General features: G+C 38.8%; 2 long non-coding RNA genes across 2 annotated transcripts in view; one reads left to right on the top strand and one right to left on the bottom strand.

Moving 5' to 3' along the window:
• Positions 1–27378, top strand: part of LOC121294506 — a 191144-nt gene that overhangs the window by 31873 nt on the left and 131893 nt on the right. The window lies entirely within an intron of this gene.
• On the bottom strand, positions 4120–6184 carry LOC121294505. Its single transcript, XR_005946800.1, has 3 exons — positions 5935–6184; positions 4309–4456; positions 4120–4215 (listed from the first exon to the last, which is right to left on the bottom strand). It is a non-coding gene; the product is annotated as an uncharacterized LOC121294505 (long non-coding RNA).

Here is a 27378-nt window from a genome sequence, read left to right as displayed (position 1 = left end):
GTAAAGGATATAGCAGACAAAATTAAGAAACTACTGAAATCCAACACAAAAACACCTAAATTACACACTAGTTGTTTTTTTTGTTTTCTTTGAACAGTGGCAAAACAATTACTTGCATGGTCGAGCAGACACACAGACACTAGAACTAGTCTAGACTATAATCCCTAGGTTACCCAATATGGTCTTAAAACATAAGAAAGTATTTTTTAATAAATTAGATTATTTTAGTAAAGTTGTTAGGAAATCCCTTTTTTCAAAGTGAAATTAATACATCGCTGAAAAGTTTGGGATGGTGGCCACTGACAGAGCCACGCAACCCCCTGTCCCACCCACAGGCCATGTACTGTAAATAAACTGGGCATCAAAAATATATCATGATGTAATTTAATTCAGCCCCCCTCCCCTCTATTTTGCCTTTTTTTTTAAACCAAGTAAAAAGCAGACAGAACAAAAAAGATAGTGTGAAAGAACTACTACCCAAGAAGAACGTTGCAGTTAATGTTTGTTAAAACTTGATTTATGATAATCGTCATAATTGTTAGCTGATAATTTAACATTTAATTTTTTGGTTTTTTTTGTATTTAAAGATTTTTATTTATCTAGAAAAAACACTAGCTTTCTTGACACAATAAAAAGTTTAAAATCCAACCACTGTAATGCTGCATGCCCCTAATATAGAACTATTAAATTACTGCTTTGCCATTAGAGTGCATTGGGTCAGAGTACAATAAAAGTATCAAATCCTTAAAAATAAGGTACAGGAATTATCTTATTAACTCACCTCTCCAGCGTCAACAATGTCCTGTGTTAGATGTTCATCACACTACACAGTCTTGTTACTGTAACAGGGGGAACTGTTTCTTGTGTGGGTCATTACTGAATAATAATGAGGCAGATACAGACACTGACATGCCTCATGGGTGTGCAGATTTATTTAACACAAGTGCTGCCACTAGGGTACCAGCAATGGCAGCCCTAGTGTCAGATTTAATAAAGAAAACACAACAAAACAAAGCTAAAAATAAAAGTTTGCCACACATGATGAGCACTACCCTCATTAAAAGAGACGTCTCACTCCAGGAACCTACTACACTACGCAAACCATCTCTATGCTATTAGTGGCGGTCCTGGCTGAGCAGAGCCTTCACAGGCACTGTCTTGCAGTTAAAGGGTTCTGCAGTAGTTATCCTGCAGAGCGGACACTCTCTTCCTTGATATTAACAATACGCCCCTCTTTGTACTAATGCGTAGTAGTCGCCTCCAGCTGTGGTGCAGATGACCTTTGATCTGCATGCAGCTTCGCCGGGCATGCCACCCTAGCCACCTCCCTATCAGCTGAGTGTCGGACAAGCCTACCTACTCAATTAGTTGCCAAGCAATGCAACTCCTGTTCCGCGTCCCAGCTGCACATATTTCTGCAAGAACCTGCGACAGGGCTCTCTTCATTCTTAAAGTTGAAAAACAGGCTACATTTATCATAACAATTGACCATATTTTCTGCCTGCAGATAGATAGAGGGCTTCTTTCTAGGGCACTGTCAATAAATAGAATGCGTTAATCTTGTCCTAGAGGAGAATATGACAATGTCCTCCAAAGCTGGGAGTGGGTGAAAGCCCTTATGCAAGATAGTTATCTTAATGTATGAGGGCCACCATAAGTCACACACGATAATTGAAAGAGACCTGGGTTGGATCAGTGGCAATGATTTAGATCTTAACCAATGTTCGGGTAGCCTAAGGATATGAAGAAGGTGCTACTTGTTGAAAGGAGTGTATTCATCAGCCCTAAGCGACAAGGCTTTATCCTGCTGGAAGGTTTGTATAAAATGCCAGTCCCTCTTTCAGCATGAACTATTAAATCCAATTTGTGTCTTGCTCTGAAAAGTAAAACATGTCTATAAACTGGTGCAGCTACACAGTAACCCAAACAATGTAAAATGTGAACCTTTTGTTTCCAACTCCATAGCTGCTATAAGAGTTTAAATAATGTATGTGTTTTATATATTCCCATGCCTATTTTTAAGTAGAATAAATGGGATGTACAAAACTGAATACCGCCCATGTATCATTCATGTTATTTGGTTTCCAATTCTTGTTTTATTGCCATTTTTTATTACATCCTTGAAACTTATATTTAAATAAAAAGTTTATAGTTAGTTCCCCACAAAGTTTTTTGCATCATTAGCGTGAGACTAAAGATAAGAGAGTGAGACTACGGATAATTCAAGCATTAGTTTAGCTTCTCTCTTATCTCTAATTCAATGCCATCAATGTGAAAATCAGCACTCGTTGTCCCTGTTTTTAAGGGAGGTGATCATTCAGATCTTTATAATTCTAGACTGTGGTAGGGCGAAAACCCTACCGGTAAACAGGTGCGTGGGGAATATTGGGTGACAGGTATGGTGCGGTGGTGGTTTTATTTGTTGTTTTTGTATTTGTGTAATTGTGAATATAATGCGCAAGAGCACATAAATTGTAAAGATCTGGTCTCTGAGTCTCCTAGCCAACACCACCTGGTCACATATGGTGTCAGGGTGGGATAACAGCACTGGAGACTCAGAGACCGAACGGCAGGTTTATTTGAAGAAAAAAAAAATATCAAAAGGAAAGCCCGTACCAGCAGCAGTGCTGGTTGGAGGCAGAAGGGTTCCTTTGTGTGGGGAATGTGGGGACTATGGGCATGGCTTCAAGGAGTGCCCATGGGGTGACCCCCTTTTCAAGGAGGCCCTCTATCGGGATGAGGTGAAGTCGGCTGAGGAATGACGCCGTCTGAAGGGTCTCCCGGCGCCAGCCTGAAAGTGAGAGAAGGGGAGGAGCTGCTGGTCACGGACATTAGTGAGAGTGGTGCTGTCTGCCCAAGAGCCATGATGCCTCATCTACGGGGTGGGAGGCCAATGCATGCTCAACTGCCCCCTCCAAGAAGAGCTCAAGAGCCATCATGCCTCATTTGCGGGGTGGGGGGGGGCACTGTGTGCTCGACTGCCCAGAACCATATCCCTGCCAGCTACACATTCGGAAGAGCCAGCGTTGCTGCCAGCATTATTGCTGCCAACATTTCCACTGGCCGCATTGCCGCTGCCAGCATTGCCACTGCCAGCATTGCCACTGCCAGCTGCACGTCCGGAGCAGCGGCATTTCCACTGCTAGTAGTGCCATTGCTGAAGTACCCTGCGCTGCTGGCAGCATTTGCGCTGCCAACATTGCCACTACCACCTTTTTCGCTGCTGTGCCATTGTCAGCATTGCCGCTGCCGTAATGACTTGCACAGCTGTCAGCATTGGGAACTCCCCTCAGGAGGAGGAGGAGGTGAGGAGATCACCAACCAGCCCATAAGAATTAATGTGGGGGAAGATGGACATGGGGGGGGTTGTGTTTTAGGGGTGAAGGTGGGGGGGGGGTGGCCGATGGCGGCCATGTGTGCTTGTTACATTAGGGGTGGAATGTGGCAGTGTGGTAGGGTGAAAGCCCTGCTGGTGCAGAGGTATGTGGGAAACATTGGATGGTAGGGAGGGGTTTAAACTCCTCCCTGCAAAAATATGTGGGAATTAATGGTTAAATTATTAATTATGCTCCAGCCCCAGGTGTATAGAAAAGGTGATCATGTGTTCAAGAATTGTGATGGTAAAGGTGTCACAAGTGATGTTTTTTAATCGACTGTATTTTTGTTGCGTGTTTTATTAATGAATCTGTTGTTTTTAAACTGCTGCTAATTCTCCTGTGCACTGTGACTGACTTTTGGGTTAAGCATAAGAAGGGAGAGAAATGTTTTGGGAAGAAGTACACAATGCATCTGGAAGAATAGCGAGGAGACAGCAGTATTGGAAAGGAACAGCAGCATGGAGAACATTCTTGGGAGCAGTCTAAGGTTGACTGCAGGAACAAAGGAACGGGTTTGGAGTTTTTGTTTTTTTCTATTTGGGACTTTGTTGCAGCAGGACATGGTTGGGATATTTTTGTATAGATTTTTGTTTTTTTGGATTTTGTGTTTTTTGGGATTTTGTTTTATATCACCTGCCACTGTTGGACTGTGTTCGAGCTACCTTTTTTTGTGGTAATGGGTTGGTGTAGAGAATTATTGACACTGAAGACATTTTTTGGTTTACAAACAAATACATTTTTATTTCAGGTAACTGTCTTGCTGTGTCTGGTTGGCACTCCTCGGACATTCCATTCCCCAGTAGAGTCAAGGTCGTGGTCCCGGGAGACAGCCAAGTGTCTGAGGATGAGAAGAGATGACATTATTTCATTTGCACTTTAATAATTTCCAGAACTGCTCTAACTTTTTAATATTTTTGTACTTTGTACTTACCTATGGTGAGTGCTCTCTTTGTAGTCCAGCCAGGACACGCTCAAGGTCCGCCAACGTTATACTTATTGTTGTCCCAACATTCGAGTTCCAGCATTCGGATCTGGAGATACTTATCATTTAGCGCGGAGGGTCGAGATCCAGCACCAGTCTCCAGTGTGCCACGTCGAGGTTCCAGGAACGGCAGCAAGAGAGAAAGAAGACACGCAGGGTTTAAAGATAGGCTAAGGGGAAGTAACTAGAACCCCTGGGTAGAGGTGGTAATTCAACAACATTTCCTGATGGCCATTTTCTTTGCCCCGCTCCTTTCCAGGTTCATTGAAGGTGTTGGCCAGTCAGTGGTTGGAGGTCTGGGCGGTGGGCAAGGTGTGGTCTGTGGTGAGTTCAGGCCGAGAGGGAAGCAGACGTCAGAGAGAGGGTTTTCTTGGGACTCCCCAGAGCTATCAGAGATCTGATTCTTTCTTTTTGGCTTATCCGCGATATTGGACAGTAGCCTTTCTTTTTTTTGAGAACTACCAACAGGAGGGGACTGCCTGATGTTGTTTTTATTTTTTGTGGCTTTCCATATTTTTTTTTGTTGCTGTGTGGTTTTTAGTATTCTATTTTAACCCTGTTGAGAAACAGTAAAAATGTTTTTTACCTATCCAAGCATCCAGTGTGTATATATTGGAACCCGGGATAAAAAGAACCTGCATAGGAGAAATTAATATCTACTTGGTCATCAAGGTCCTTGTCCTTGACAAACCCAATGTGGCGTAGTCGTTAGAAATTCTAAAAGCAGGTTTACTACGGTCAACCCTGGTCGCCTCACCCATGACAAAGGTACAGTGCGGTGCTGGTTTTGTTTGTTTGTTTGTTTTGTGTAATTATGAATAGATGCACGACAAAGTAAAAACTGTAAAGTTCTGGTCTTTTTGAAGCACACGTTTATTGTGTTGCTTGTATTTGTTTTATTATCTCACAGGACCCCTTGTAAATAAGGCCTCGGTCTCAATTGGCAAATCTTCTGTATAAATAAATAAAAAAATAAAACAATTAGTCTTGACTTCAACTATGCTAGCTTCCCTGTTGCTTAGTGTAGCAGCACAACTCAATTGTCTGCAGATAAGTTCGCACAGGTGTGATTGTGCTTCTAGTATGCCTGTTTTTAGTCAACAAGTCTACTCTGATTTAATAGATTTAAACACATTTTTAACAATCCAGAGCGTTTGATAACAAGTCTTTGTAAGAATTACATTTGATCTACATTTGATCTACATTTAGCATAGTAGAAGTGGCATAGATTATAAACTTTACACAGAAATGTAGTTGTATACCATAATTTTCTTTACTGCAGTATATTTCTGTTGCATAGTAGCGTTGCGATCCAGGCAAGCTAGCAGCAGGAATAGCAGATGCAGAGGCTGAAGACTGCAGTCCAGAGCTTGCTGCACACATTTATTTACCTATCGTTCTTGTTTTATTAATTTGTGTTTTATGATAACTGTTAATTGCCATACTTCTCTATGCTTTACTGTTATAAAAATGAACAGTTTCCCTATGCTTCTCCCTATGCATTTAATATAGGTTAACATGGTTTGCAATGTTCAATATGTTTTATAATACCTCTCTGGGCTTTACAAAGCTTACCTTTGCTGAAACTGCTCTGTAGATGAAGAGAGTTGCCCCTTTTAATGCCTATCTGGCACTTTTTTATGAATGAGGCAGCCTGTTTCTTTAACTGTATTAACACCATGCCCATTGCTGAGTGATGATAATGCATTGAAAAGCATCTGGTTCCTGGCTTCCACATTCTTCTATTTATGACAGAACTGAGCTAATGAAAACTCCCAGGATGAAGGGAACTGCATTATAAGCACAAACACAATGCAGAATAGACACTTTCCCTATCTGCTAACTGCCTCTGGAAAAGTCTTGCCTCTATTGCGTTTTATGGGAACTTGGCTACAGTGAGAGGTGTGTGCAAAAAGCCCTTTCAAGTTCAGGGAGATTCCAGCTTTTGCTTTATTTCTTTCTCAAGTAAAGATTAACTATTAAGCCACTGTTCGGTTTTACCATATTTACACTGTGGAACACACACACTGTCAGATGCTTAGGAATAACAGTTTGACCATCAGAACCACACATGTCACAGTCTACCTACTACAGTGGGTGTGTTTAGATTAATCAATAATGTTTTTTTTTTTTTAAACAGCTATTACTGTCACAATTCTCTAGGCTTTGGAGTGACATGCATAAGGTATTTGGTTACAATACCTTACTTTAAAAAGATAATATTTCTGTATCATTGTAACTCCCCTCAGGAATCAGAAGTAAACATTTCTATAGAATAATGTTGACATTTTTTTACATGTATACAGGACAATAAAAAATGTGAATATATGTATACAGAATAATATATAGTTTGCTGGAGAAAAAGAGATTACAGATTGCTATAGAAAAATATAGATTCCAATAGAAATTCACTTTTTTTTTTCTTTTTTGTAAATCCATGTGCAATTATGATGGTGCAGCTTGGTTTAATTTTTTATTTGCAAAAATGCTCTCATTTTATGATGATTCCTCCACTGTGATACAGTAATTACCATTTTTAGCTTTTATTCTTAAACCCTGTGATGACTTCAAACCTTCAAAGGGGAACTGTCTGTAGTTTCTGAAAATAAATACAAGCCTGTAAACTATACGGATAAAGTATTAAGAAATCAAACAGGTTTTCCTTTGATTTGTACTTGCTAGATTTAACTCCCCTCCTAATAATTGTGTTATTGAAGTTAAGGTGATTTTGCTAAGAAAAATACACATTACATCTGCTACAACACTAGGTTAATGAAGTTCTCAATTTGCTTGCCTTTCAACCCAGAAGTGCCTTCTGGGTCAAACCATGTTACTGGCTGAAAGTCAACTCAATAGGGGAAGTTGCTGATTGGTTATTGACAGGAAAGAAGCTACTGAAGGGGCGGGGACAATTTCACCCCCCAGGTAAAACGACACAGGGAGTTTAAGACAGTCTTAAAGCACTGCTTGCAAACAGAGATTTCTTTACCCCAGTGTAGTACCGGATTTCATGTATCAAAACGAAAATATATGTTTGCTAAAAGATATGTTTCTTTTAAAACAGCACATTTGAAACAATGTATAATGATTGGATCTGCATGGCATGGAAATGTATGGAACAACGTTGTTAGCTATAATGACTTTAATATTATGGTAGGCTTTTTTCTTTTTTCTTTTTTTTTTTAAGTGGCTTAAAAGGTTGACGCATCATGCATACTTTCACAATCAATGGCATCTAAAGCTATTGAAATGAACCTGTGGTGTCTTAACCAACAGCGCTTATCTTAATGGGTTATTTGTATAGAAGAATGCAGCATAGAGCAGAGGGAGGCTATTAACCCATTACTACCTACAGATAGTAAAGCCAGATAGTGCTGGTGGTACTGGGGGTAGGAGTTGGTACTTCTCAGCTGCAAAAGGATTTCTTATACCCCCCGTTTTTACTAGCTACTTTTAAGCTGGATGCATGTATGTGGTTACCAAACTAGTTAAAACCAAGAAGCAGAGAATTATCAAGGTGTAGCTCCTAGTTGGGGCCATGCACTTCATTCTGGGACCCCTGCTCTTTTTAGTCAGGGATATGTAATCAGTACAATTTGCAGATGATACAAAACTAGAGCGGAATGGACAGAGATGACGAATCTAAAAATCCAAAGGGATGCAGACCACATTTAGAATTGACAACATTTAACCACATAAATATAGGGTTACCGTGCAACATACAGACATTAGTAGACCTCAGCCTTTAAAAAGTAAACTATGGGTGTAATGCGAAATTCATGACTTTTCCAAAAATATACAGTACAGTAGGAATATATGCATAGTATACATGTACAGTAGGGATTTTTCCAAGACTTGACGTGCCTGGCCAGCTCACTTTTATCCCCCTTGAAAATCACACTGATGGACTGTTCAATGCATTAAACACAGTATGTCGTGCTCCATGTTAGAATTTAACAGCATTTGGTCCCTTGATGTTAATTTGTGGAAAGCTACTGTCTGAGTTGTAAGTATATTAACCACAACTCAGTCAACCTTAATCAAATTACTGCTCATGTTAAGATTTGTTCCCCTGTCTCAGCAAAAAAAAAAAAATAATAATAATAATTACAGGGTGTATGAAGCCCATCCAAGCTAAAAACTAAATCACAGACATTAAGTTTGGAAAATGAGTGCTGTTTTGATGAGTATATTAAAGCAACATTTTTTTTTCTATTATGAGTTTTGTAGAAATCTTGTTAATTTAATTAAGCAAGCCAATCGGGTTGACCTGACTGCTCTGCTAATCAACCCACTGAGGCATAAGAATGTTGGAATGCATCTTATAAAATGATTACTGTCAGCCGGTCTGGTTCTGATAGTTTACCTCCCTTTTAGTTGATAGCTCTAATGTATGCTCTATAGTAGCTGACTGATTTAAGTAACAAAAAAGCAAATCTGCCTGCTTTGTAAATGGAACATGGATCTTTTGGCATAGCAGACACAGTAAGTAAGTGATTATTTTCTTGATGTGGCACCAGCCGGTGAGGAACCTTACCCTTTGTAATGAATTTAATTAAACAGAAATTCAAGGGCTGGGAGCAAAATGAAAGTCTTACAATTCAACTAAGGAACAAGCTTAGTGGAGAGCCAAATATGTGTTTTAAGCTGAAGTCAGTATTATGAACTCATAAGCTGCTAGGAGATCCATTACCTTCTCCCCTCATTTAATCAAAGCTCGTTCTCAAGCGAAAACACAAGTGTGTGTCCAACTCAGGGAGTTTCAACTCCGGGTTTGTCACCGCAATCTTTCGCTGACCCCCAGGATCTGGGGTGACTTTAGAGAACCACATGTCTCACAAGCCAACATACTGTACATGCTAGAGGTGATAATAATGCAAAAAAACACAGATGCTAAAGGACCTGGATTCTTACCAGGATTCTTTCCCTTTGGGCACCATTGTAATAACTGACATCTGAGCCTATCGAATTGGCCAGATTTGGACCGGTAACCTCACAGTCTTACCATTCAATTAAGAGCAAGCTCTGCAGTCGAGATGTAAGTATGTGTCTTATGGTGATGTCAATATTATTAACTCATCAGTTGCTAGGAAGAGATATACACCCTGATGGATATTACTTGTGATGGAAGTACTCTTTATAATGTTTGTTTGCTACTGCACCCTTTACCACATTTCATTCTCTTTTTTCTGAAAAGATGTAGTTAACCAGCTGCTTAGGTGACTTTTTCTTGCAGTAATCCAGTTTGCATATTTAAACTCAGATGCCAGAATGCTGTGTTTTAATTCAAGTCCTCCTCAAGCTTGAAAAGTATGCTACAAATAGCTTGGTGTACAATGTAGGCTCTTTGCTTGGCTTCCCTTTGAAACAGACCCTCTGTATTGCATTGGCTTGCTATCATCGAAACCACTTGTAATGTGGTTAAGGTATCACTTTTGTAAACAAACCATGGGCTCAGCTCTTCTACCTGAACTGGGCAAAGGGATAACTTTAATAATTAAATATAAATAACTGTGCATATAAATAACTAAAATTTTATATTTAACTGTGTGTGTGTGTGTGGTGTGGGGGGGGGGGGGGGGGGGGGGGGGGGGGGGTTGGGGGGGGGGGGGGGGGGGGGGGGTGGGGGTTAGGGGGGGGGGGGGGGGGGGGGGGGGGGAGGGGGGGGGGGGGGGGGGGGGGGGGGGGGGGGGGGGGGGGGGGGGGGGGAGGGGTGGGGAGGGGGGGGGGGGGGGATGGGGGGGGGGGGGGGGAGGGGGGGGGGGGGGGGGGGGGGGGGGGGGGGGGGGGGGGGGGGGGGGGGGGGGGGGGGGGGGGGGGGGGGGAGGGGGGGGGGGGGGGGGGGGGGGGGGGGGGGGGGGGTGGGGGGGGGACGGCGGGGGGGGGGGGGGGGGGGGGGGGGGGGGGGGGGGGGGGGGGGGGGGGGGGGGGGGGGGGGGGGGGGGGGGGGGGGGGGGGGGGGGGGGGGGGGGGGGGGGGGGGGGGGGGGGGGGGAGGGGGGGGAGGGGGGGGGGGGGGGGGTGGTTGTGGGGGGGTTTACGACACCCAGGGGTCCCCGAAGTGGTAATCAGTAGTGTCTTTTAGAAAAAAGAAAGACGTAAACTGTCTTGTGTATGTGTAAACCTTTAATACACAAGATTTAAGATGTAGTTTAGGAATCTAGCAGTGTCCCATGTTAGGATACGTGTATCAGCGTTGACATCGATATTTGGATCCGAGTGATAACTTAACATTTAGATAACTGTTTTGTCGGTACCATGTAGTAATTTCATGGACAACAAGTTTTATTATAGGTTTAGATGACATGACAGGGTATCGACATTACCTTCACCAGAAGATTAATCCAGCTATAAAAATCCCACAAAAAAAATTTGTTCACGGGTGACCATAAACAAAAATGCAAAGATATTCCCAGAACTTGAAATTGAAAATATCTGGTATTCCTTGTTATACACGACAGGAGTAGGCAGAGTAAATAACAACAATGAGTTCCGTTTTGTGAACAATAGTTCCTTATTTTATAAATCTTAGTTTGTATTGCATGGAATAAAAATATGAATCATAAAGGTAACATAACCATAATAATAAACAGATAATAGAGTATTCGGATAACGTAAACACACTTTTCCAGAAGCATTCTGCTATACATGCACAGAGAACAGCATTTGGACAACATTTTGCAAATTATTATATAGCATACACATTCTCTGAACTCTAGCTCCCATCTATAAACAAAGAGCTCTTCACTTATAGTTTCCAAAATACACTGGTTGTGATGGCTTAAACCAGACTCACAAATGGATTTTACAAGATTCACTTTGTGACTGAATGTCTTTGGCTTGATGGCCCTGATTCAGTAATATGTCACAGCTGTTTTGTGACATGCATATATCCACCAAGTATCAGCTAGAGTAGAAAAGCCGATGTACATACTATCTTGGAAAAACAGCATAGACTGGCATAGCCTGGCTTCCTCTCGATAACAATAAAGAGGGTATCGGTTAAGTAATGAAAGCCATAATTGAAAATGTAAGCACATAATTACATTTCCTTTTTGTCAGGAAATTCAGCAGCTCAACAGCACTTGTGCTCTTGTAAAGAGGTACTTTGCAAAAACAAACAGCCATCCTTCACAAATTAGGAAGAAGAAAGGACTAAAGGAGACAGTCCTTGATGGGAACTCCACTGCCACTTGCCAGGGCTAGGCTCTACCTCTGGCTCCCTATCAACCCTCTGTGCCTGTTGAAAAAAGACATTCAGAAAAGAATGCATTATGAGGACTGCCCATCTTCTTCTCAACAAACAATCTGGGTCTTCAAGCAGTTATCATTTCACCGATAATATTGGCCGATATTTGGGTTTCTGCATATATTGTTATTATTATATTACATCAAAAATACAAGCCAAGTTAGCAGAAACAATTGGGGCAAGCTTGACCCCCACCGCTTTTACAGTTGTGCCTATTTGCTTGGTGCTGGCCAAGGTTACCCCAATTGTTTCTTCTAACTTACACAACAAAAACAGAAACAAAACCTAACTCTGTTTTGGAGCACTGACTACACACTAACAGGTCCCTAACTAACACACAGGGCGGTTAAGCCGTTTACCTGTTTTAAAACAGAAACACAACCTTAGTTTTTTTCTACGTCCGGGCGCACACACTTATCCAGATGGGCTCTTTACACAGCAGCCCTGAACAAACTGGCTGCTCTCTTAAACAAAAATACACCAAACAATCATTCTCACATGGCTTCTATTATAAAGCTGATATATGACTATGCCGTCAATACGAGGGTGTCTTTAATTTGAGGGTGGCTCCAAATTGAATAATACGGTGTATGCATATAACATGGTATATAACGTGGTTGTGGGGGGGGGTTGTCCATAATTAGGAGACCGTGTTACTTGTGTTTTGTTTTATAACAATTCTGAATATTACTATGAAAACTGGCTCTGTTGTCAGGTCAAAAATAGTTGCACGTCATTGTTATAGCTCCTTTTAATTTATTTTCAGTTCAAAGTTCACTTTTTTGGTCTGTTTCTGTTGCTTTAATCAGTGGTAGTGATTGGTTCTTATTGAAAATCACAAATGGCAGCTTATGTTGAAGCCTAGTGTGGAAAAAGGTTAAAGTAAAAAAAAAAAAAAAATTCTAAAGTAAGTTAATTCTAGAAAAAACTAAACATTGTTTACACTGTAATATATGAACTGTAAAAACAATTAATAAAGCAATTAGTCAATTTAAATGATATGTCAGTCTGTTAATGTCTTTTCTGTTAAGTATCAGACAGATTTTTGGTGCTGCTTTTCCAAAGGTTACCAGTTTTTGGTTGATAAGATTTCAAACTTAATAAAACATCAATGCAATTATTAGTACAGCAGAATATGATGCTGGGAACAAGAGGAGGACATTTGGCTTATCAAAACGACTATAAAACAAGGAAAGTACATAAATATTTAAAGCACAGGAACCAGAGTTACTATTACAAGTTGAACCAGCCTACTACCCCTGACTGGCCATTCTGCTGCCTTTTTTATTCATGTGGACCTCAATTAAATAAACTGATTTATTGGCCAAGACAGTTTGCAAAAGATCTGTCCACATTGCCTCACTGAATAATGACCCAGAGGATGCCGATTGACACCTCTACATGTGAGACACTGTCGTTGTTAGTGTCTACTAGTCCAGTGCTTCTCTCAATACTCCAGCAACAAGGTATTAGGCCTGCGCTATTCAACAAAGTACTTGTCTACAGTGTTATCAGCACCAAAAACAGATGACTCCCCATTCATTCCTTTAAAATTGTGTTTAAAAAATAACTACTATAACCAATTAATCATAACTGGTAATATTTTCCACAGTTTATCACTGGGGGATATATTCTATATATTTAAAAAATATTTATTTAAAGACTTTAGATTGATCTATTGTTGAGAACTGTTGCGAGTCTACATTATTTTCCGTGAAAGACTGGAGACAAAATTGTTTTTCCAAGTTGTTTCAGTTTTTGTGAAAATATCCTTTAAAATGTTGTCTTGAAGGCAACAGAGAGCAAACACCACTGTAGAAATACTCACCAGGAGTATGCAGATCCCAGCTTGATCACATCACACCATCTGTCACACTGATGGACCTATACATTTGCAGCCTCAATGCCCCATTGCTGCCATATTGTACCTGTAGAGACCGAATCTCAAAGGAGGTAAACATTTTACAAAGGGAGACTGAGGTTGTGGTTTGTTATGTCAATCAATGTCACTGGTGATGGAATGGGGCCTATATAGTATCTTTATAAATTAAACTGTGGTTTTGAAATGGCAAAGTCTGACCTCTGTCTGCATACCAATTCTCTTCCATCTTGAAGGATGTTTTGCCCCCCCCCCAAAAAAAAAAAAATGTGAAGAAGCAATCTTGTCTTTATTCTTACCCCGAAAGCAATGCAGCCCCTAGATTGTGGTTCTTCCAACATATCAATCATTCAGAAGATACCTTTTTAAACTGTCTTTGAAAGTATTGGAGATGTCCCTATTAGACAAATTATTTTGTCCTACAAGTATTTGCGATGCATTCTTTTCAAAGTCATTATCGTTTTTGAATTTATTTTATGTAAAAATTTAGTGGATGGGGGTCATGTGTTCTAAAGATGTCACGTGAAGACATCTTTCAGTTGTAGTAATACCTGGACTTTTTTTTTTTTAACATGCAGGTTCAGGGGGATTGAGCCCTTATTTAAATGTGTGTCCAGATGTATGGTCATAGACTTTAGACATAAAAGCTTTTGGAGCTGATTTGTTTGGTTCAACAATATTAATATTGTAGGTCTGGTCTGTGAACCTTGTAATGTTATTGGACATGTGTGCAGATGCAGGGACATTGTTCCATAACAGACGCTTATGATTTGAGTCATGCTGGTGTGCAAACTTTGAATTGGTATTTTTATATTCTAGAGGGTGTTAAATATTCATTGGAAAAAGAGAGTATTCCAACACTATCCCATATGTCCTTTAAGAACAACTAATGTCTCAAAAGGGGAAAAGGGGAGCACAATCTGGGGGGTTTGGAACATATACTGAAAGCATGTATAAAGGGACTGATCTTTCATTATGAATAACCGCTGCTCAGCCCGTAGGGGTGATGCAATAATTATAAACAAATCAACATTATACTAAGGACCTCTCTACAACTGTTAGATAGCTACAGTCTACAACCATTAATGTAACTGTTTCCCAAATCTCTGAAGCAGTTTCCAGGTTTTCAAGGAAATAGAAAAGTTGTTTAGAAGTATAGAACCACATCAAATACCAGCTCTCCTTGTTCGGTTGATATACAGTGTGACAAGAATAACTTTTTTTTTTTTGAGTGAAGATTGAAATCCTTAATATTTTGGTAAATACATTTATTTGTGTTTTCTACCCTATAATAATCAGCTGTAAAACTAGGCATGCCTCTTCTTGCTTTTTACTCAATACCCATTCGCTGTTGGCTTCTTTGTTAATCTATCCTTAAGTTGGCCTGTATATTACCGGAATAACAAAATTAATTTGGAAGGAAATGGAGATCCCTGTTTCCTTATATTTTTTGTTTTGTTTACCAGAGTCCCAGAGGTACATCAGCTTCTAAATAACAGCCTCCTGTGCTTCAGGCATTAACAGAGGATACCTGTTTAGTGCACAGAGCGATGACGAGAATGCTTCAAGAATGGAGGAAGGTTGGGTGCCTGAAGCTGAAAAAAAGAGAATGTTAATACAGGGTTTGATATCTAATAAAACAAAGGAGTGTAAATTATGAATTAATGTAGTTAACAGTCCCAAAGGCGTTTTAAAATACAATTGAACATAAATTTGGGACACTGCAGCATTAAAATAATGAAGGTACGATGTTTGAGATAGTAAGAATAGGGACTGCGATATACTCATTTCAAGAGCCTTATGATAGGCAACCCATAAAGGGCATCCACAGCAAGTCAGTCTTGAGTTTATAAAAGAGAGAGCAGAGGTGTTTGACTGTGCTATTTTGGGGATTTAATAAGGTACATTGCCACAATATGCCACTCTTGACTGTTAGATTGTAGGCTGTGAGGGAGGCGGAGGCAGGGAAAGTAGGGGGTGTATGTTTAAGTCATTAAAATATTTCCATTGCAAATGGGAATCCTAAATCTCACTCGGTGATGTACATGCTGGTGGATGGCCATAAATTCAGACTCAGTGGAGACAGCTAATTATTTATCATAAAAAGCAAACGTTAATAGTGTTCATTTCCTAGGGGCTGTGTGGGGCACTGCAGAGGTGGAGAGGGGCTACTTCTCAGTGATAAGATAACATTAGAACCCTCTTACAGCAGGGGGAGTCCTAGAGGAGTTGTTAACATCTCTTGAAAGGTGAAACATGGTAGATTTTTAAGGACCGTTTTACATTGCTATACTCCATATACAGTGTATCCAGATTATGTTCAGATCAATAACTTGGTTATTGACAAGAAACAAGGAAGAGACGGGGTGCAAACAATTTTACCCTCTGAACCAGGAAATACAAAACAGTCTAAACGCATTTCTTGCAAACAGAGATTTCATAAACCTAGACCAGAACCAGGTATCATGTTTTAGAATTAAAATACATTGTGGGTAAAATGCATGGAACTATTTTGTTAGAAACCATTACTTTAATTAAGGTATAGTGCTTCTAAAGAAATCATTACAATACGCATCACGATCAGGGTGTTTATGCTGAACTGAACATCGAACCCAGGTACATAGTTGAGTGACATTACAATTAGCAGTTGACTCATCTAATGCCATGCTAAAAGCCAGGATTGATTTGATTGCAGCAATCTGACAGTTAGAAATGTGATCAGATATATTGATAAGGTGCCAAGCTACTGCATCATTGCTCAATTGCAGGGAGTGAATTTTGCAGATCTCTTATGTTCTCTCATGTTATCTAACAAAATGTCAGATGCTTCATTAAAAACCTCTTTCATAAATTCGCCAACACAGCTGGCAAGTGTAACAACTTCATACATTTGTCAAACACGCTTTGTATGTTTTTGTTGCAACTGCAGACTGTTTTTCAAGTTTACATTTTTTGTTGCTATTCAATGGATATTGGCAGAGTTCACTTAAATGCATTTCACTGTGGTGTTGTATGTTGCATTTTTTGCAAACTGCAATCTGTTTCTTTCAAAACAAAACTAAAGTTTCTTATTTTCAATTACAAACCGACACTCACTAATGTTGGCTGATTACTTTCTGTTGGTTTGTTGCTGTCAGAAGCTGCTTTAGGCTCTCAGAGTAACTGGTAATGCATTTATACATTATGAAACACTGTAGTTAAAAAAGCATCAGTAGGCCCTATCAAAATATATTGCTTAGCAATGAACTATAGTCGTGCGTATTTATCTCCACTGGGAGAGTCCAAATAGAAGCCATGAAAGGGGGGTTTCGAGAAAGCCTTGCTTCCAGTGGAAAAAAAAAAAATCCTGTATGATAAAATCACCCCTTGGTGTGTTCCTGTGTATCTTATCAGTTACCAAGTGATCTGAAAACAAAAGTTAGGCTTTTTTTTTTTTAAACAGACTGGAAATGTTAAGTCTCGTAGCTTGATAGGTGAAAATATATACTGGCCGCAAATAAAAGGATACCGGACCGTATGCGACCCTCAGGCCATGGTTTGGTTTGAGAACCCCTGCCATTAAGAATAGCGAGGTGTGCTAGTGGAACCTCAATTGTTTAACAGAGTTGTGATCGCCATATTATCGGCAAGTTTTGTTTCACAGTTTGTTTTTGTACTGCTCTGTATATGCTTCGGTGTATGTCCTCTGTGAGCTTACCTGTGGAAATGTAAATAAAATCTTCGTGCCAGCGGGCGTTGTCAACACCAACCTCCATCTCAGTCTCCTGTCAATCAACGAAGCAACACACCCCTACTTTACCCTTTTACAGTAAGGGAATGTGGTCTACAAGCCTCTGCATTAAAATAATGAAACGTGGGATAAAAACAATCTGGCAGTGGCAAAGCCAATTGATTGGCACAAGCCTTGTATTTCTTACTTTTTCAGGGACCCAGCTCCACTGATTTTGGCCTGGAAGTGATTGGTATGTGATCTCACATTACATTGCTCTTTCCTTCGCTACCTTCTTTGTCAAACTCATGTTGGCTTTGAAGAAAAAGCCTTCCCCTATGGAGTCATCAGCAGCAGTTATTGTTTTCCTTAAGCAGTGTCTCCTGGCAGGTGTTGCATCTGTATGCTGTGATTAAGATATGTCCATGATCCCACTGGGTCTTACCTTGTCTCTTTCACTGGACTTGCATCATCTCTGCTGGGGGAAGACACAGAAATACATACGATGGACCAAATGCACTTCTAGCTGATGAGAAATGGGAAGGTCTGACTTTGAATATACTGGTAATTTAAAGACATAACACAGTGTAACCCGTACCCCCTTAAGCCTTTAAAACACTGTAAGAAATGCACAACCTTTTGTAACAAAGGGCTGATGCCAGGACTTTGTTATGTGCATCTGTGCTTGAACTATTTGTCCGGACATTACTGAACTGCTATCGCAGTGCACTCTGCAAATCATGTGCAGGACTGATTGCATGACCCCGCAGCTGTGCTGTTCACATGGGAATCAATCTGTCTGCAGCCTTTTGTTTTACTGTTTGGGACTATTCATGCAACTCTTCACCAGCAAAGACCCCTACAGTGCTCGGGGATTTGGACGCACCTGGCAGGAGCTAGGGGAGATGCACGGACAGCCTCCTGATTGGATTGGATGGGTGTGTGTGTGTGGGGGGGGGGGGGGGTTGTAAAAAATGTGGTAGCTGTGTGGTGTATTAGAGAAGTGTTGTTTGTAGTTGCTATGAAGAACCTGCTGAATTGCTATAACAGTTAAAGCGTTATTGTTTGGAAGATTCCTGCTGGCACAGTTTGTTCCTCCTTTGCTAATTTATTACAGTATAATCAATTGGCATAATAGTACGACTGTGATAACGTTTTGATGTGACATACCAATAGCTTCACATTACAGAAGTATGGGATCATATCAGGACCAGTGTTCAAACATATGAGTACCTCCCAAATTAAAATTTACCATAGCAATAGCCTAGCAAAATAAAATCAAGCTTAGTGAAAGCATGGTAAAACATAAGTGAAGCACAGTAATGCCCAGAGATGTATGGCAAAGCATAGAGCATATTAATAATGTTTTTGCATGGCCTCTCTCAAGCAGACTGCCAGTTCATTGATGTTCACTGTGCTATATGTGGAGACTACCAAATTCAATTAGCCAATTGCCCCAGTTAGTCATTAACAAAGGTATTTTAAGAACAGCCAGATTGCATGCAAGCCAAGACACGGTATGTAGATAGACCATTCTTTTCTAAAGTGATTCACTGGTTATCCATGCATGGTTCAGAATATTTATCTAAAGAGTGGTAGCCTAAAGCCTAGAGCTGAGGGGTTGGTTGACAAGATTTGTGTTAGGGAATACCACCTTTCTTTTCTATAGTGACAGTGTCTGTTTGTGTTTCCTAGCTGCTGGGCTCCCGCTGTGGTGTCTGCTTCTATCACTTCACCCTTTTGTCCAAGTCTGGTCTGCAGGGAATGTCATTAGGAGCAAAAACATGCTTTCTGTCACTTGATCTCACATCATAACTCCTTGGCATTTTCAGTGTCTTTGTACAGAACTTACTGATGTGGAAGATAAAGCCAATAATATAAAAATAGTCTTCTGTTATTCCTACAGTTTTATAATTTAATTATTCTCCTGCATGCATTCCATATTCCATAGCATGATACAAACAGCTCCTGTACAATATATGGAGAATAGTGCATGGGTTAGTGTGTGATATGAGAATTTGGTCTGATATATAAGAATGTAATACCCTCCCTCTGGGTAGGATGCTTAGATAAACCCCTTGCAATTCACCATTGGGTTTATGTAGCATCCCACACCTCAGGTGGGCATTAAATTCTCATGTATTACACACTATCAAGTTCAGTATTTTATAAGCTGTGGGGAGCCATTTTTCCTGGTTGAGAAGCAAGCAAGAAACTATGTGAGGTATGGTTGGAATTCCTTTCAGTTTGACGACAGTGCGCGCTGGCTGGGGTTGTGCTGTGTTACTAGTGTTAATGAGGGAACTATCAATTGGATGAGCCCATTGAAAAAATTAAACACATATATCAATCAATCAATCCATCTTTATTTTATATAGCGCCTTTCATAGTGAACCACCATCACAAAGTGCTTTACAAGATGCAGTAATAAGAAAATCCACAATACTTTAAACACAGAGACATGTGTAATACATGACATACAGTAAAAAAAAAAAAAAAAAAAAAAAAAAAAAAAAATAATACATTAAATACAATGAAAAATACATAATACATGATAGAAGCATAATACATGAAAGAGCAGCAACAACACAACAGCTAATACCAGGTATCAGGCTTAAAGAGCATGGAAAGCAAAAGAGAACAGGTGGGTCTTGCGAGTTGATTTAAAGCAAGCAATGGTGGGAGCTTTATGCACCAAAGGTGGGATAGAGTTCCAAAGATTCGGAGTCATGAAGCTAAACGAGCGTTCTCCAAGTCTGGTGCACTTTTACTTAGGGATAACAAGCAGGCCAGAGTCGGAGGATCTCAGCTTGCGGGTAGGGACATAGTGGATCAGCAAATTGAGGAGGTACTACGGAGCTGTGTAATGAAGGGCATTGTAAGTGAGCAGGAGAGTTTTGAAAGTACTCCTGAACTTTACAGGTAACCAGTGCAGCTGGGCAAGACTGGGGGGGGGGGGGGGGGGGGGGGGGGGGTGATGTGATTACGTTTTTTACATCTGGTAAGGATCCTGGCAGTGGCATTCTTAAGTAGCTGCAGCTGAGATCACCATATAGAAAGTTGCAGTAATCGAGTCAAGAGGAGACAAATGCATGACAAAGTATCTCTGCATCAGTGAGGGAAAGGTAGAGAGAGACTTTGGAGATGTTTTGAAGATGGTAGAAGGAAGATTTGACCATGGAAGAGATGTGGGTATCAAAGGAGAGGTTGCTGTCAAGAAGTACACCAAGGCTTCATACTGTGGGGGAAGGCAGCAGAAGGCAGCAGCAGAAAGTTTTCAAGGTTCTTTGAGAACTACACCAAAGGTTCGTCTTCCGTCACCATTGTAAAAGAACTGGAACCGAGTCAGTAGTCATGTTAAGACAAAAAAAAAGGAAAAAACTAAACAAATGTTTATATATATATATATACACAGCTTTCTTTTTTTAGCCACTATATAGAATATCAGCTCATGAATGGAAAAATGTTGTCTTTACCAAAATATATCCAATATAGGTTTTGATTTTGCCAACATTAATAATTGAGAACAAATAAATTATATATATATATATATATATATATATATATATATATATATATATATATATATATATATATATATATATATAATTTTATTTGTATTTATTTTTTATATTGAAGGTTGATCTCACTGGCTCACTATTACACGTTGACAATAAAATGAACACATATTTTTCCCTTTAGGAGCCACTTTCAACAAAAATAACAAAAACAGTAAGTTGACAAATTAACAAAGACAGTTACCTTAAATCCCTATGCTTCTCCCAGCCCAGACCTCCTCTCCTCTCCCCTTCCCTCCACTCCACTCACCTCACCAAAGTGGTGACAAAAGACTCATCTATGTTGTGCAGCAACACTACCAATTTATATACAGTAACCAACCACCTAGTCACATGACAAGGATGGGCGAATACAAAAAAAACAATTTTAACATAAATGTTACATTTTAATGGTGGCATTGTTACTCTTTAACATAAATATTATATAATACTATATATATTAAATCATAGTACCAATTTAGGGGGTATATATATTCGTATGAGCTTAACATGCAGCCTACAACACTCAATATTCCCAGGTGGTCTCCCATCCAAGTACTAAACAAGCCCAACATTGCTTTGCTTAAGCATTGCAGGGTAAGTTTGATTTGAAGAGCTTTTTGCCATCAGAGACGTTGCCCAGGGGTTGCTACAAGGAAGTAGCTCTTCTTGACCCCTTTTTAGGGGTTAAAAAAATTATATTTCCCATTTGTTCAACTGAGGTGAACCATGCGACCTCACAACAGATGCAGTCACTCTTGTTTATAGTAACACTTTTAAAATACTTTATTTTAATGTAGGTTCTGATGAAATGGAGTTTGAATAAATGTGCACCTGTTTGTATCATTTTAAAGCAAATATGCATTTAAAATTAAGGTTACCACCTGGTGCCATTATTATGGAACAGGTCAGGTTTTCAAATCATCTCTCTAAATTAAAAATGTACAAGTAAAGTGAGTGTGAATTGTGTATAGAGACCAGTTAAATAATTTGACTTGCTTTACATACTAGCTACCTCACACACCTACCAGGTGCGGGACTACTTCCTGCAAGAATTGTTTCCATCAATCAGACCTATACCGCTTGCTGATTTACTTATTTGTTTGACTGGGCAGGACTGTGTGAAGGTGGAAGATATTTTAAATAAATAAAAACTGGATCACGTTAACTGAGAGTGTGGCGAGTGGAAAGTTGAAAGTTTAACACAATATTTAAATATATATCTATATATATATATATATATAATATATAATATATATATATAGATAATAGAAAAAAATGATTATATGTAAACATTTCGTTAAGCAAGAATATCTTAGAACAATCTTAATATGATTACCCTAGGATGGGATTCCCGCCATACTTTATTGTAAATGAGATACATTGTGTTGAAGTGCTCAAACAATTGGCACAATTAAATTACGTGTTGATTAAAAACCCAAATTTGTGGTTTAGAGGTTTTAAAACTAAAATTAGAATTTCACTCCGGTCTTACCTTGAGGCCAGGTGGAAATGGTTTTTAAAATACATATAACTATACTTTAAAAAAAAAAAAAAAAAAAAATCTTGTTCAGAGTCTTCACCCTGTCACACACCAACAGTTATCTCAGTCTGTATCTGTTTATCTTTAGATGAGGAAATTAGGATAAATGTATTTTAAAGGTCATAGAAAATGAACAGCTGTAGTCTCTTTATTCAAATACAATGTTAAAGCTCTTTTAAATTCTTGCATGTCATTAGGATGCAAAGCAATGGGGGATTCAATCAGGTTATATGGAAATAGTAATTAATATTTCTGCATAAATGTAGGAAGAATAAATGTGCTTGAAATACAAATATCTGATGGAAGATAATTACATGACTCACAAAGCTGATAAGAGACGCAGTGATTAGTCCCCGTCTTATTGAATTAGCAAAATTGCTTGATGAAATTAGCAGCATCTTATGCAAAGTAGCTGTCTAAGTTTAATTTCTGTTTTTCAGTTTCCAACATACATGGATAAATGTCTCCATTACCATAGTCAACCAGTTGCTTGATCTTGAAAAACTAGCACTTTTACCTTATAACATCCTCTCTTTCAAAGCATCCATCTCCTCTGCAGTAATCTTTGAGATTATTCATTGGTTTGGGTTAGCAATGGACCAAAGCCAAATAACTCAAATTATGGGTAATTTAAAAGAATATCCAGTCACTATTTTAAAAAATAGGTCTTGTATGGTATGTTCTAAACAAATCTAATATTGCATATCTCTCTGTGCTCAATGTATTAATCTGTATAAAACAGATGCATTAGTATTCTCAAAATTAGCATATTTCTCAGTCTGTAGTTAACATAAATTCCTAGATCTTTTTCATAGATTCCTTCTTCGATTTCATTGTCTCCCATATGGTATTTTTAATGCATATTTTTATATGTGCAGTACCTTACACTTTTCTATATTAAATGTCATTTGCCATGTGTCTGCCCAGTTTGAATGCTATCTAGATTATTTTGAATGACCTTTACTGCTGCAATGGTGTTTGCAACTCCTCCAATTTTTGTGTTATCTGCAAATTTAACACGTTTGCTTGCTATGCCAGAATCTAAGTCATTAATGTAGGTTAGGAAGAGCAGAGGACCTAATACTGATCCCTGTGGTACAGTAGACAGCAAAATCCTCTTGGCACACAGAAAAGAAAAGTTGGTCATTCGCTTGTCACATTGCATCTAGTGTGTAGAGGCCTTTAATCTAAAAAAAATGTAAATACAGTAAAGCATTAGGATGTGCACTGTCTGGCCACTTTATTGTGTGCATTTCTATCCTATTAGATTTGGTGGGGTTGAGGCCTTTATTTCACCCAACATAACCTCCTTAGTGACTAAATATCTTGGCATTGAAATAGAGTAAAATATCTATATTATATATTAATTATTATTATTAATAGGCAAATATTTTAATCACAAGGCTATCTTACAATGGAATATGTACCCCAAAATATAATAAATTTTTGGAGTAATGCAGATGAGAGTGGACTTAAAGGGCATTAATGCCTCTCCCCTAGTCATTCTACATTCAAATACATTTTTGGGAAATACTGATGAATTCATTTATATTTAACAATAATTTGGTATAAAGCATTTCTAAAAAGTGTCATTACCGTAACAGTTCCGTCATTACCAAAACTAAATAAGTTGTTACGTTAATGACTGTTACGGTAATGACAATTTTAAGAATGTTTATGAATTTATAAAAATCTGAGGCCTACACATTCTGACCTGGCCTAACTTTGAACATATAAATCATGAAATAATTATATAATCTATAATCATTTGTTTCGTAATGCATTTAATCATAGCAAAATAGCATTCACAGTGCCTGTCAACAGTATTCACCCCCCTTGGAATCAAAATGGATTTGATTAGGAGTTTTTGCCACTGATCAACACAAAAAATGTCCATAATGTCAAAGTGAAAAATAAAATCTACAAATTGTTCTAAATGAATTACTTTTGAGAGCCACTGTACGGTAATGACGCATAATAAACCTAATCAATGATTTTCAGACAGTGATTTTTTTAAAAGACATGTGTGACATTGATCTACTCACCATGTGGCCATGTTGGAAATTATATGATCTCTTTTGAAGATCAAAGGGATGGCCTAAGGCATATTTTCACTAGGGGGCAACACACTGTCTGTTACGGTAATGATATTGACAACTGGGAACATGTTTTCAAAGGCGTTTTAATCAAAAATAGAAAACATATTTTTAAATAGTAGTTCAACATTATACTATGATACAACATTCCTTTAAAAAAAAATAAAAATAAAAATGTTGTCATGTTTTAAAATTATTCCATAAAATGCATTTGTTTTGATGAGAAAGTATAATAGCTGGAAGTGGAAGTAAAAAAATCACCCTGACATAGTTTTTCATACAAGAAAATCTAACACCAACGAAAATATGTCGCAAAATATATATATATATATTATATATATATATATTATATCTAATATATATAATGTGTTAACTTTGCTTTTAGTTTGTAAAGGGACTGGGGATGAATGAAAATGCTTTTTTTATACATTTATGTCTGCTTATCTCTAGTCGTCAGTATTCGTAATTCAATGCTGTGATGATTGATTGATCAGCTAATGTCTAACGTATAAGGGGTCAACATGTCACATTTTGATTTGGTTCCTCTAATTTAATCTTCATGTCTCTGCTTGCTCTTTCACTTTAGATCAAGTTGGGACAGCCCATCAGTTACATCCAAGCCAACAGGACATATCCATTAACACAATGGACAGCCTTTTAGTCTTTTTATCATCACAGAGGCTACACTAAATAGGCCCACATGAGAGATAATGAGAGGTTATATGCTAAAACCAACATTCATAAGACACTTAAAGGTCATACTATACCATATAATTGCATGGTTTACCCATAATTCCTACACAGTAGTTGCTTTTATTTTGGTTTCACTGCATTTTACTTATTTTGTGATCTCGAGAAAACAAATTGAATGTTGAGATCCTGAAAAATTCTCGTAATCTCAGCATGACCATTTTTTATATGATTTATTTTCCATGTCACTGAATGACACACAGTATTATATATCTAGCATACATGTAGGTATTATTTTATATTTCAGGTTTTTGAAGGTCTAACAGTCTGAACTGAGCTGGATTGTAGTAGGCAGTGTACAGTACAGTGCTATGCCAAGTCTACACTTCAATCTCGAACTACAGCTAGATGGCTGGTGTGTTTCTTCCTGTACTGGGCCTAAGTGACAGTATGTGAAACTGATACTGTATAGAGCTTCTTCCCCAGGAAAATCACTCACTGGGTGGAACAGTGCAAGAGAGAGACAAACAAGCAACCATTTATAAGAGGGAAGGGGGAGATGCTGAATGGCCTTCCCCATACAGCTCTTTAAACACACTTGGCTTGACCTGAACAACCCCTGAAATTCAGTCCCCAAGAAAGACTGTTGAATTGAATAGGTTAGTGGATTTTTTAAAACCACTAAACTCATTTGTTTGTCACCTGAGTCTGAGGTCCCCAGAGGTTAAACAATGTGATATTTTGTGCTGCCCAAATTTCAACTGTTAGTCAACACAAAACATGTAACAGTGTTTCTTTAATAATCAGAATACATTAATAAAAACAAAAAGCTAGACACTAGAGCAAATATAATGCATGAACTGCATGTACTGTTCTTTTTCAGCTCCTTAACTGTACAACCTTTGGAAAACACAAGCTTGAAATAAACACTCCCTTATGGGCTTTCTTAGATTGCGAGGTCTCAATAAGTAAACACACCCCTTCTCATACACTCACACACAAACACACACACACACACACACACACACACACACACACACACACACACACACACACACACACACACGTCCTCTGCCAGGAATACCAATTGAAGCATTCCTAGGGAAACAAAATGATTATAAGCAGGTACGCTCGGATGAGACGTGGCATTTCTAGGACCATTCCATCTGTGAGCCCACAGTGACAAAACAAAGGGGAGAGATAAAATATTAAAACAGTTTGAGGTCAGACAGAATAATTACAGAGAGGCCTGAAAATCCCCATAATTGAATTATTCTTAATACATTTTTCTAACACTTTCTAATGATGATTAGTATTGGATACATGTATGCTGCATTATAACATAGTTTTCATCAGTATTTGAACTGGTAGCTGAAACAATATATTCTTAGCATTAGGTCTCTGGTGTATTGGTTTGTTTGATTCCTTTATGAATATTAATAATACCCAAATAAATAATCACTCTTGCTAAGGTCATCTCCTGAAAAGGAATGGCTCAGGGGGGTTTGCTGTGAGCGTGGAGGTGTGCAGTTATAACACCTTGGCATGCATGGTTGAGTAACTCAGGCCACAGCCCCCTGTCCAGATCTCACAGGACTTTTTAGTTAGCTCTCTTTCTGAAGACATGAGCAGTCGCATTATAAATGCAATGTGGCCTGCTGTTTTGAATTTGCTGGCTCTTTGATTCCAGTAATGCATTATCCACATTGAATTTACTAGCTCTATTGTTCCTGTATTGACTTATCTTAACTTTTAAAATGTACTTTCTCTCAGATCTCACTGTAGTGAACTTAATGTATTCTCTTAATTTGTATTTCAAGAATGTTAGTAATATACAATTGTTGATCAAGGCAGCTTTATAAAAAATGAATTCACCAGACAAGGACACTTGAGAAACTGTGTAAACTAATCTGATCTAACTCATTGAAATTCTTCAAATGGCTCAAACAGAGTTTCAGACTGCTTGGTGTACTAGCAATGTGATTAGAGACTTCACTGTACAATTGCAGCTTAGGTTGATTCCACAGTAGGCAGTGATACTGATTGAATTTATATGGTGCACTAGCTGTTGTGGACCTGTGTCTCAGCTTCATACCTTATGGATATAGGTCCATGTAAATTACTTGAAATATGTGCTCATGCACAGTAAGCAGTTTTCCTTTAAAATCTTTTGGTATTTTGCTCTCTTGTCAATGCTCTGTGAGTCACGACCATAAATTGTAGTAAAAAGACTAGTAAAAAGAATGTATCAAGTAAAACTGTTAAAAATATTTAAGTATTAGAAACTTTTATGGTAG

This window comes from Polyodon spathula, chromosome 19, assembly GCF_017654505.1.
Source record: "Polyodon spathula isolate WHYD16114869_AA chromosome 19, ASM1765450v1, whole genome shotgun sequence".
Taxonomy (NCBI): domain Eukaryota; kingdom Metazoa; phylum Chordata; class Actinopteri; order Acipenseriformes; family Polyodontidae; genus Polyodon; species Polyodon spathula.
This window is presented reverse-complemented; position numbering and strand designations above follow the sequence as displayed.